The 8,017-nt window shown below is 42.3% G+C and overlaps 1 long non-coding RNA gene across 1 annotated transcript in view; it reads left to right on the forward strand.

Moving 5' to 3' along the window:
- Positions 1–2,215: 2,215 nt before the first annotated feature.
- The window catches only part of LOC112156603, a 33,354-nt gene continuing 27,552 nt past the window's right edge, over positions 2,216–8,017 (forward strand). Inside the window, exons 1-2 of the long non-coding RNA XR_002921005.2 lie at positions 2,216–2,452; positions 4,636–4,751. This is a non-coding gene — a long non-coding RNA (uncharacterized LOC112156603). The remainder of the gene's footprint in view (positions 2,453–4,635; positions 4,752–8,017) is intronic.

The raw sequence follows: 8,017 nt of genomic DNA on the forward strand, positions 1-8,017 counted from the left end.
AATCATCAGACCCTTCTTCAAAATTATCCCACTCTTCTTCTTCACCAGAGATTTCGTCCTCGTTATCTGAGGTTTCATCTATGATATCTGACGTTTCCTGGTTTTGGTCCATAGACGTTTCCTGGTTTTGGTCCATAGACGTTTCCAGGTTTTGGTCTATAGACGTTTCCTGGTTTTGGTCCATAGACGTTTCCTGGTTTTGGTCCATAGACGTTTCCTGGTTTTGGTCCATAGACGTTTCCTGGTTTTGGTCCATAGATGTTTCCAGGTTTTGGTCAATAGAAGTCTCTTCCTCATCCGGGTCGGTTGATGGTTGATCTGGCATGACCACAGGAGTGTCAGTCTTGTGTTTGCGCCGTCTTGCTGGAGTCAGGGCTTTTTTAAATCTTCTCCACAGAGAGATTTTTGGTTTCTCCAGTTCGGATGGCTCTTGGAAGTCCTTGGTCACTGACTCTTCTTCTTGAGGATCTTCTTCAGAAACCGTCTTTGGTTCTGGTCCTGGAACTTCTTTTTTAGGGCCAGTTTCCTCCAAGAAGGCCCATGGCAGTCCTAGAGCCGCTGTGTCTTTGGGCTTCTCAGGTTTGGCGTTGATTGAAGCTCGCCGTTTGGCCAGACGAGTAGCAACCTTGACTGGTCTGTAGATCCTCTGTTGTTTAGTGGGAGGAGCTTCTGTTTCATCCATCTCCAGACGTCTCTTGAGATTTCTGGAAGGTTCTGCACTCACTTGTGGATCAGAAATAACCACTGGATCTGAGGTTTGGACTGCTGCCTCCTCAACCACCTTTTCTGTGGACTCTGGGACATTTTCTGCAGGAAAAGACTCCACTGCTGGTGAGTCTGTTTCCTCAGTTTGTTCTTGATCCAGATCTCTGTTTTCTGGAGTCTCTTGGTCATCCAGAGGTGGACTGACTGGTCCACATTGGGTCTCCGGTTCCTCCAGGTCAGGGGTTTTCTTTGCCTTCTTGTTTTTACGCTTTTTGCGTTTCTTAGATGGTTCTGGAACAACTTGTTGTTCAGAACCCAACTCTGGTTCTGAAGCTTTTGAATCCAAAGATGCGTCTTCTGGGACGTCCTCGGATTGTTCCGGTTTTGGTTCAGGCAAACCTTCTGTTTGGTCAACAGACTCCACCACTGGTGAGTCAGTTTCCTCAGTTTGTTCTTGATCAAGATCTCTGTTAGCCAGAGTCTCTTGGTCATCCTGAGGTGGACCAACTGGTCCAGTGTGGGTTTCCGGTTCCTCCAGGTCAGGGGTTTTCTTTGCCTTTTTGTTTTTACGCTTCTTGCGTTTCTTAGATGGTTCTGGAACAACTTGTTTTTCAGAACCCAACTCTGGTTCTGAAGCTTTCATATCCACAGATTTGTCTTCTGGGACGTCCTCAGATTGTTCCAGTTTAGGTTCAGGCAAACCCTCGGTTTGGTCAGCAGGCTCCACAGGTTGGACAGATGTTTCCAGAGTTGTTACTTGCTCAGAAAGCTCCTCCACCTGAGTCTGAAGTCTGCCCGCCAGTTTGCTCTGTAGTCTCAGTCTTGTGCTGAGATGTTGTTTGAGGTTGGCTTGTTCCTCCAGATCCTCCTGGGCTTTCTTGGCTTTGGCCTTTGCCAGCTGTCTGTATCGTTGGAGCTCCTGTTCACGTCTCTGTCTGAGTTGCCGTTCTTCTGCCAGTTTTAGTTGCATGTCTTGCAGCAACTCCCAGTGCAACATACAGCTCTCCTCAGTGGCAATTCTCTTCTGTTTCAGTTGACTGAAAAGCTCATTTCTCTGGAAGAGCTGTTGCAGGAGAAAATCACGCTCTTCTTTGAGAGCGGACAAACCCTTTTTGATGGGAGCAGTGGTTGGTTTCTCCTCATCAGGTTTATGGAGTTTGGGAACCTCTGAATGTTTGGCTGCAGAGGTAACCATTTTAGTAGATTTGCTGGTTTTCTTCATGTTTCTCTAAATCCGTAGAAATCCAAACTTGAGAACTGATTAGAATCAAAGTGTTTAGTAAACAGCTTAAAACTCTCGAGGTTCCTCGGTGGGTCGAAGATGTGGAGGTGAAAATTTCAGCCCAGTTCAAGAACTTTCTGAGTCAACAGCAGTGATGTAAAATGACATCATCTCCAAACAGTAAATTCATATGATATAAAGACGATGACGTCAAATGACGAGGAGCGTCAAGCATCTTGGGAAACTGCCAGGAACGTACCATTACGTAGAAAAAAGGGGGGCGGGGGGGCGATCGCAGTGGTACAGTCCAGCTAAACGCGCGAAGACTGATTTCAGAGCACGCGCGTGGGTAAACAACAGTTTCTGGACGCATTTTCGGGACTTTGGCGACAGACACATTGAGCGGTGACTTTGTGAAACGAAAACCAAACTCGGAGAAAGATTTAGGAACCGTCCATCCGTCCGCGCGGCTGCAGGAGAGAAGACATGCTAGCTGCAGCGACACGGAGCTCCTGAGAACTGCAGGTAGAACACGTCCTTCCGCGACACGAAATAGTTCCTTCTAAAACTCAATTCTCCTTTTTTTAGAAGGAAAAATGAAATAATCTTTCTGTTTTTTTTAAGGTTTCTATCAGTTTGATAATTCTAAAGTGAGGTAAAACCAGGAGAGAGACGCATTTAGCTTCGTGCAGTTTTAAAAGTTGTGATAAAAATATATATATTTTAAAGCAAAGTTACTCAGTTAAAGCGTTTAAAAGCCACTTAAAATATCATGTTTGTTCATTTATTTATTTTATAAATGTTTTAAATCAGGAGCAGACTAAAAAAAAGTCAGTAAAAGCTTGTAGATGTGACATCGGACCATAGACTGTATATAAGAACTGGACAGAGCAAGCCCCCCTACTTCCGTGTTCTATATAGGAAGTACCACTGGGTTGTAAAAAGGCCAAAGTCCCATTGACTTACATTGAGAAACAGACAGTTATTTCTCAGTCATTTTATATCTCAGAATAATCATTCTTCCTCTGCTGCTTTCTGCTTAACTTCTTTTTTCTAATCCTAAATTTTTTTTCAAAGATTTTTTTCCATTATCACAAGTTATTAGAGTTATAAATTGACCAATCAGATGGCTCAATAAGCGTTTGTGGGTCTGACGTGGAACGTCTGGGGGGTTTGATTGACAGATGACGGGTAGCCAATGGGAGCAGACTTCATCAATGGGTCCGTGAAGACCTTTTAACACCTACTTTACAATTCAACAATGTACCAATCATTGTCCTACTGTTGTTTTCCTCAATGGAATGTACCGATGCAGCAGTTTAAAACAACAAGAGGAGCATGCTGTCGACATTTTTAGATGAGGATTTACTCTGTAGAAATAGATTTCACTCTGAGGTTATGTGCTTTGGACTTTTTTGTTTGATTAACGTTCGTTTTTCTTTTTTTCACTGTTTTGATTGTAGCTTCTAAATTCTAAGTTGCGTATATGCGCATAAAATCACCAACCCAAGTTTCATCTTCACTTTTCCAGCTTCAGCCTGAATTAGACGCAGCCGTCTGAGGAGCGCGAGACAAACATTAAAGGACCTGGTCGTATTTTCAAACAGAAAAAAGATCCAGCTGTTCACTTGTTAGGATGGTTATTTATTTTAAATACCGCTGAACGTGCTTCTCACGTGCATCTGATCAGACTGTAACGTGGCAGCGCATGTGAAGAGACAGGCAGCTGTGGCGCGCGCGAGGGGGTCAGCGGAATCACCCAAATGCTCCTTTAAGCTCGAAAAAAATGAATAAATGTAAGTAAATCCCAAAGGACCGCTGACAGAATCAAATGTTGGAATGGTTCTCCCTCAAAGACTTGAACAATGACTTGTACAATTCTCCCGAGCCTCCGTTATTAAAGTAGAAGCTGTTTACATCCGCGGTCTCGTGGTCGAGGCGTGGAAAGAGGCGGACAGACGGTTGCAATAAACTCACTCCTGATTGGCGACAGTACTTCCTGTAGATTCCATGACTCAGCTATGACTCAGACCAATCGCTGAAGATGGGTTGCAAATGGCGGTATCCGTTTCAGGAAGTGACGGTGAAAGCGGCGGCCTACTTTCGCGAGGAGAGGAAGTAATGCATTTCCAATGGGGGACCTCAGTGCTCGCTCAGTCCAGTATTTTTACAGTCTATGCGTAGGACCTACAATAGAAAGCCGCGAGCTCCTCGTTCGAGCTAGCATCTGCTCTAAATTGTACAGATGGATAGCTACGATACTGCCCGCCATTTTGGTTGCACCACTAATGTTAGCTTGATGGTGTGAGGGGCTGTAAGCTAGCAGGAGAGAGTGTAAACAAAGGGATGATGGGAAATGAGTGCTAGCTGACTCAGTAAAAACAGCATCGCTCACATCAACTCAGAGGTGAATTTCTGATGAACTCCTGCCACTCTGCAGAAATTATGTCCTAGTAAATGATATGATTTTAATTTTATTATTTAGTTTAATCCTTTAAGCCTCAAAATGTCTTACTGGAGTTTTCTGCTTATTTTACCTCTGAAAGTGTCAGAGAATGTCCTGTAAATGAAAGTTTTTGCCCGTATTTCCAGAAAACCTGATATTTTCACACCGTGTTGCTGAGGGCAGTGAGAATGCAGCTTTAGGATGTTGCATTGTTTGACGGACTATCAACCTCAGGTTAATGAAATCTTAACTCTGCCTTTAGGTCACCATCATCAAGCCGGGAAATTTCTCTGGAGCCACCAACATCTTGAAGACCAGAACTGCTTTGGATCTCTGGGTGAAACTCCACGAGGACTGAAAGAAAATCTTCAACCGTTGGTATGTGGACGAATCTAATTTTATTTTTATTTTTTTGTTTTAGAACACAAAAGAACTGACGATTTAAAATTATTCACGAAAGAAAGCTTTAGGTTGATCAACAAGAGGACACAATCCAGTCCGTGCAAACGTAGCGGGTTGCCAACATCAAAGTTGGTCCAAATCAAACATGCGAAATGGGTGAATGACCTCCATCTGTGCTGTTGACCTACAGGGTTCCAGTAAAACTCAGACCTTTTCTGGTAACATATGAGGACTCTAAGGGTGAGATGAATCGATGAAGATGAAATCAGAGAAAGAAAATGAAACTTCTATGATGAAAATCAGTTGGAAATGGATCAAGGTGGACAGATTGGAAGCAGGTTTTAGGATGTTGTGGGAGGAACGGAGGAGGAGTTATCTTATCAAACCAAAAAAACATTGAAAAAAATAATAAAACGTATAAAAACAATGTTTGTGGTTCGTAGCTTAGCATGTTGCTAAGGGCTAGCTGAAACAAGGTCGGGCGTTCTTGCTACATGTTAGCTCATGTGGCTAACGTGCAGCATTGTTGGACTGTTTTATTTACATGTCGCCAACTCGGTTGGGTGTTAGTGTCATCACAATACATTTGTCTTAGTGGTGTTAGTCATTTTCTTAAAGTAGCAAACAAGGTTGGGAATCACAGCTAATGTGAGCATGCTAACATGGCTAATGCTACTAATGCGTAGCATGTTTCAAATAACTTGTTTCTCTTGCTTAAGGCACCTTATAGTTCAGTGTGCCTCATGTATGATATAATGGAGGAAAAAAGACTATGTATGGAGGGTGAAAATTTTTCCAAATGCATGTGCAGGTAACAAAACATAACAAAAACTTAACATAACGCAAGAGTACGGGTCAAATCGGTCAGATTCAGGCATGTCAAATTAATTTTTCATCATTTTTAACCCTCCAAAATTCTGCACAAGGAACCAGTTAGTGCTGTTTAAGTGACGTATCAACCCGTAAGGCCAGTTGTAAAAATATTTTACAAATTATCTCTACATCATAAGTACTTAAAGCTAGTATTAGCCCAACGTATACTTCACAATAATACGCATGACAATGGTACTTTCAATTTTCATGACATCCCTTAAGGTAAGATCCACACTGTAAGATGCAGCTGCTGTATAAATAAGTCTAATTTGGTATTTGTCTTAAAAATGGTTCATCCCAAGCGAGCTCACAAGGTCAATCAACTTTTTCTACATTTTTTACCCGGCAGTATGAAATAAAGCTAAATATTAATTAAGTTTTCAATTCTTGACAGAAGACCTCCATTTTTTTCCCTTCACCCGTTCAGTAAATGGAAGCCTTTGTGTGTGAAAGCAGCAGATGTTTTAAATGAGAACACATTGTTAAAGCAACCATCCCTGAAGGGAAAAACTGTTTTTTTTTTCTTTTTTAAGTATTTAATATTCAAATCTGCGTCTTCCTGACGACAGATTGAGGCCAGCTTGGAGCCCCCTGTCATCTTCTGCTGCAAACAGATGAGCAGCAGGAGGCTAACGCCGCGCGCCGCTTCGTCTTTGTCGTCCCGTTTCTCCTGAATAATTGACAGGTATTAACTCCCCATCAGGCGCGAGCGATTACAATCAATCTTCCAATAAAGCTCGTCATTACGGGAGCCATTCGACAGCTTCAAGTTTAACAAAGACGCGTGAAAACTAATTTGTTTAGCCAGTGGTGGTTGCAGCTTCAGTGGCACCCCAGATAAACCACCAACACAGGGATGGGATGGTGGGCCCCCTAAATAATAATAATGTAAAAAAGTTTAATTTGGGTTTAAAAGTCACTTTATATCTCATTTGATTTTCTACAAACAATTTTGGAAAGAATAGAAAACCAAACTGGAAAAAAAAAACATCTTAAAAGCTTTAAAAACAGTATAAAGTAGGACTGAGTATTGGTGATACGGTACATATCGGGTTACATATCGGATTACATATCGCAATACAATTTCTTAGAGTATGACTTTTTCTGTGAACTAATATACTTTTCATGCTATGTACACACTGGGTGTGTGATGCAGAATCAAGAACATCCAAAACGCGGGTTATCTTACGGTGTTTACTCGACTGTCGCTATCTGATACTAGCGTATAAATTCAGTTTGAAGAGACCTGATGCAAAACGTCAAAGTGTAGAGGAGCCAGTTATTAATTTAATTGTGTATTTTGTCGTCTTTTTGGCCTGGATGTATCTTAAGGTCCCTTCTTACCAAAAATCTCATAAGCCACAACCCCCCATTTTAAATGATCCTTTAAGTATTCATTTTTAAAATGGTGTTTTATCCATTTACAGTCAGTATCCTTGAGATGTGAGTAAATAGACAATGAAAAATGTGTGACAAATGTGCGCCAACTTTACAAATGGCCGCCAACTTTACAAATGGCTCCCATCTTTACAAATGGCGTCCAACTTTACAAATGGCTCCCATCTTTACAAGTGGCGTCCAACTTTACAAATGCTCCCATCTTTACAAATGGCCGCCATCTTTACAAATGGCCGCCAACTTTACAAATGGCCGCCAACTTTACAAATTGCCGCCATCTTTACAAATGGCTCCCATCTTTACAAATGGCTCCTATCTTTAGAAATGGCGTCCAACTTTACAAATGGCTCCTATCTTTAGAAATGGCGTCCAACTTTACAAATGGCGTCCAACTTTATAAATGGCGTCCAACTTTACAAATGCTCCCATCTTTACAAATGGCCGCCATCTTTACAAATGGCTGCCAACTTTACAAATGGCCGCCAACTTTACAAATTGCCGCCATCTTTACAAATGGCTCCTATCTTTAGAAATGGCGTCCAACTTTATAAATGGCCGCCAACTTTACAAATGGCTCCTATCTTTACAAATGGCGTCCAACTTTATAAATGGCGTCCAACTTTACAAATGGCTCCTATCTTTAGAAATGGCTTCCAACTATACAAATGGCTCCCATCTCTACAAATGGCTCCCATCTTTACAAATGGCCGCCATCTTTACAAATGGCCGCTGTCATGATTCTGCCCCACCCTCAGCTTCTGATTGCTCATTCTGAACACCTGCGTGCTCCTCTATTTAAGACTCTTCTTCTCTAGACTCAGTACCGGATTGTGGTCAACTTCCTGAAGTTTCTCAGTGCGCCCTCCTTGCTGTTTTTGCCTCTTTCTCGACCCTGCTCACGCTCTGGACTCCCGCTCCTGTCTTTGCCCTTCAGTACCTCCGCCTTGGATCCGCTCTGACCTCCATGTTGC

Source organism: Oryzias melastigma, linkage group LG2, assembly GCF_002922805.2.
Source record: "Oryzias melastigma strain HK-1 linkage group LG2, ASM292280v2, whole genome shotgun sequence".
NCBI classification, from domain to species: Eukaryota; Metazoa; Chordata; class Actinopteri; order Beloniformes; family Adrianichthyidae; genus Oryzias; species Oryzias melastigma.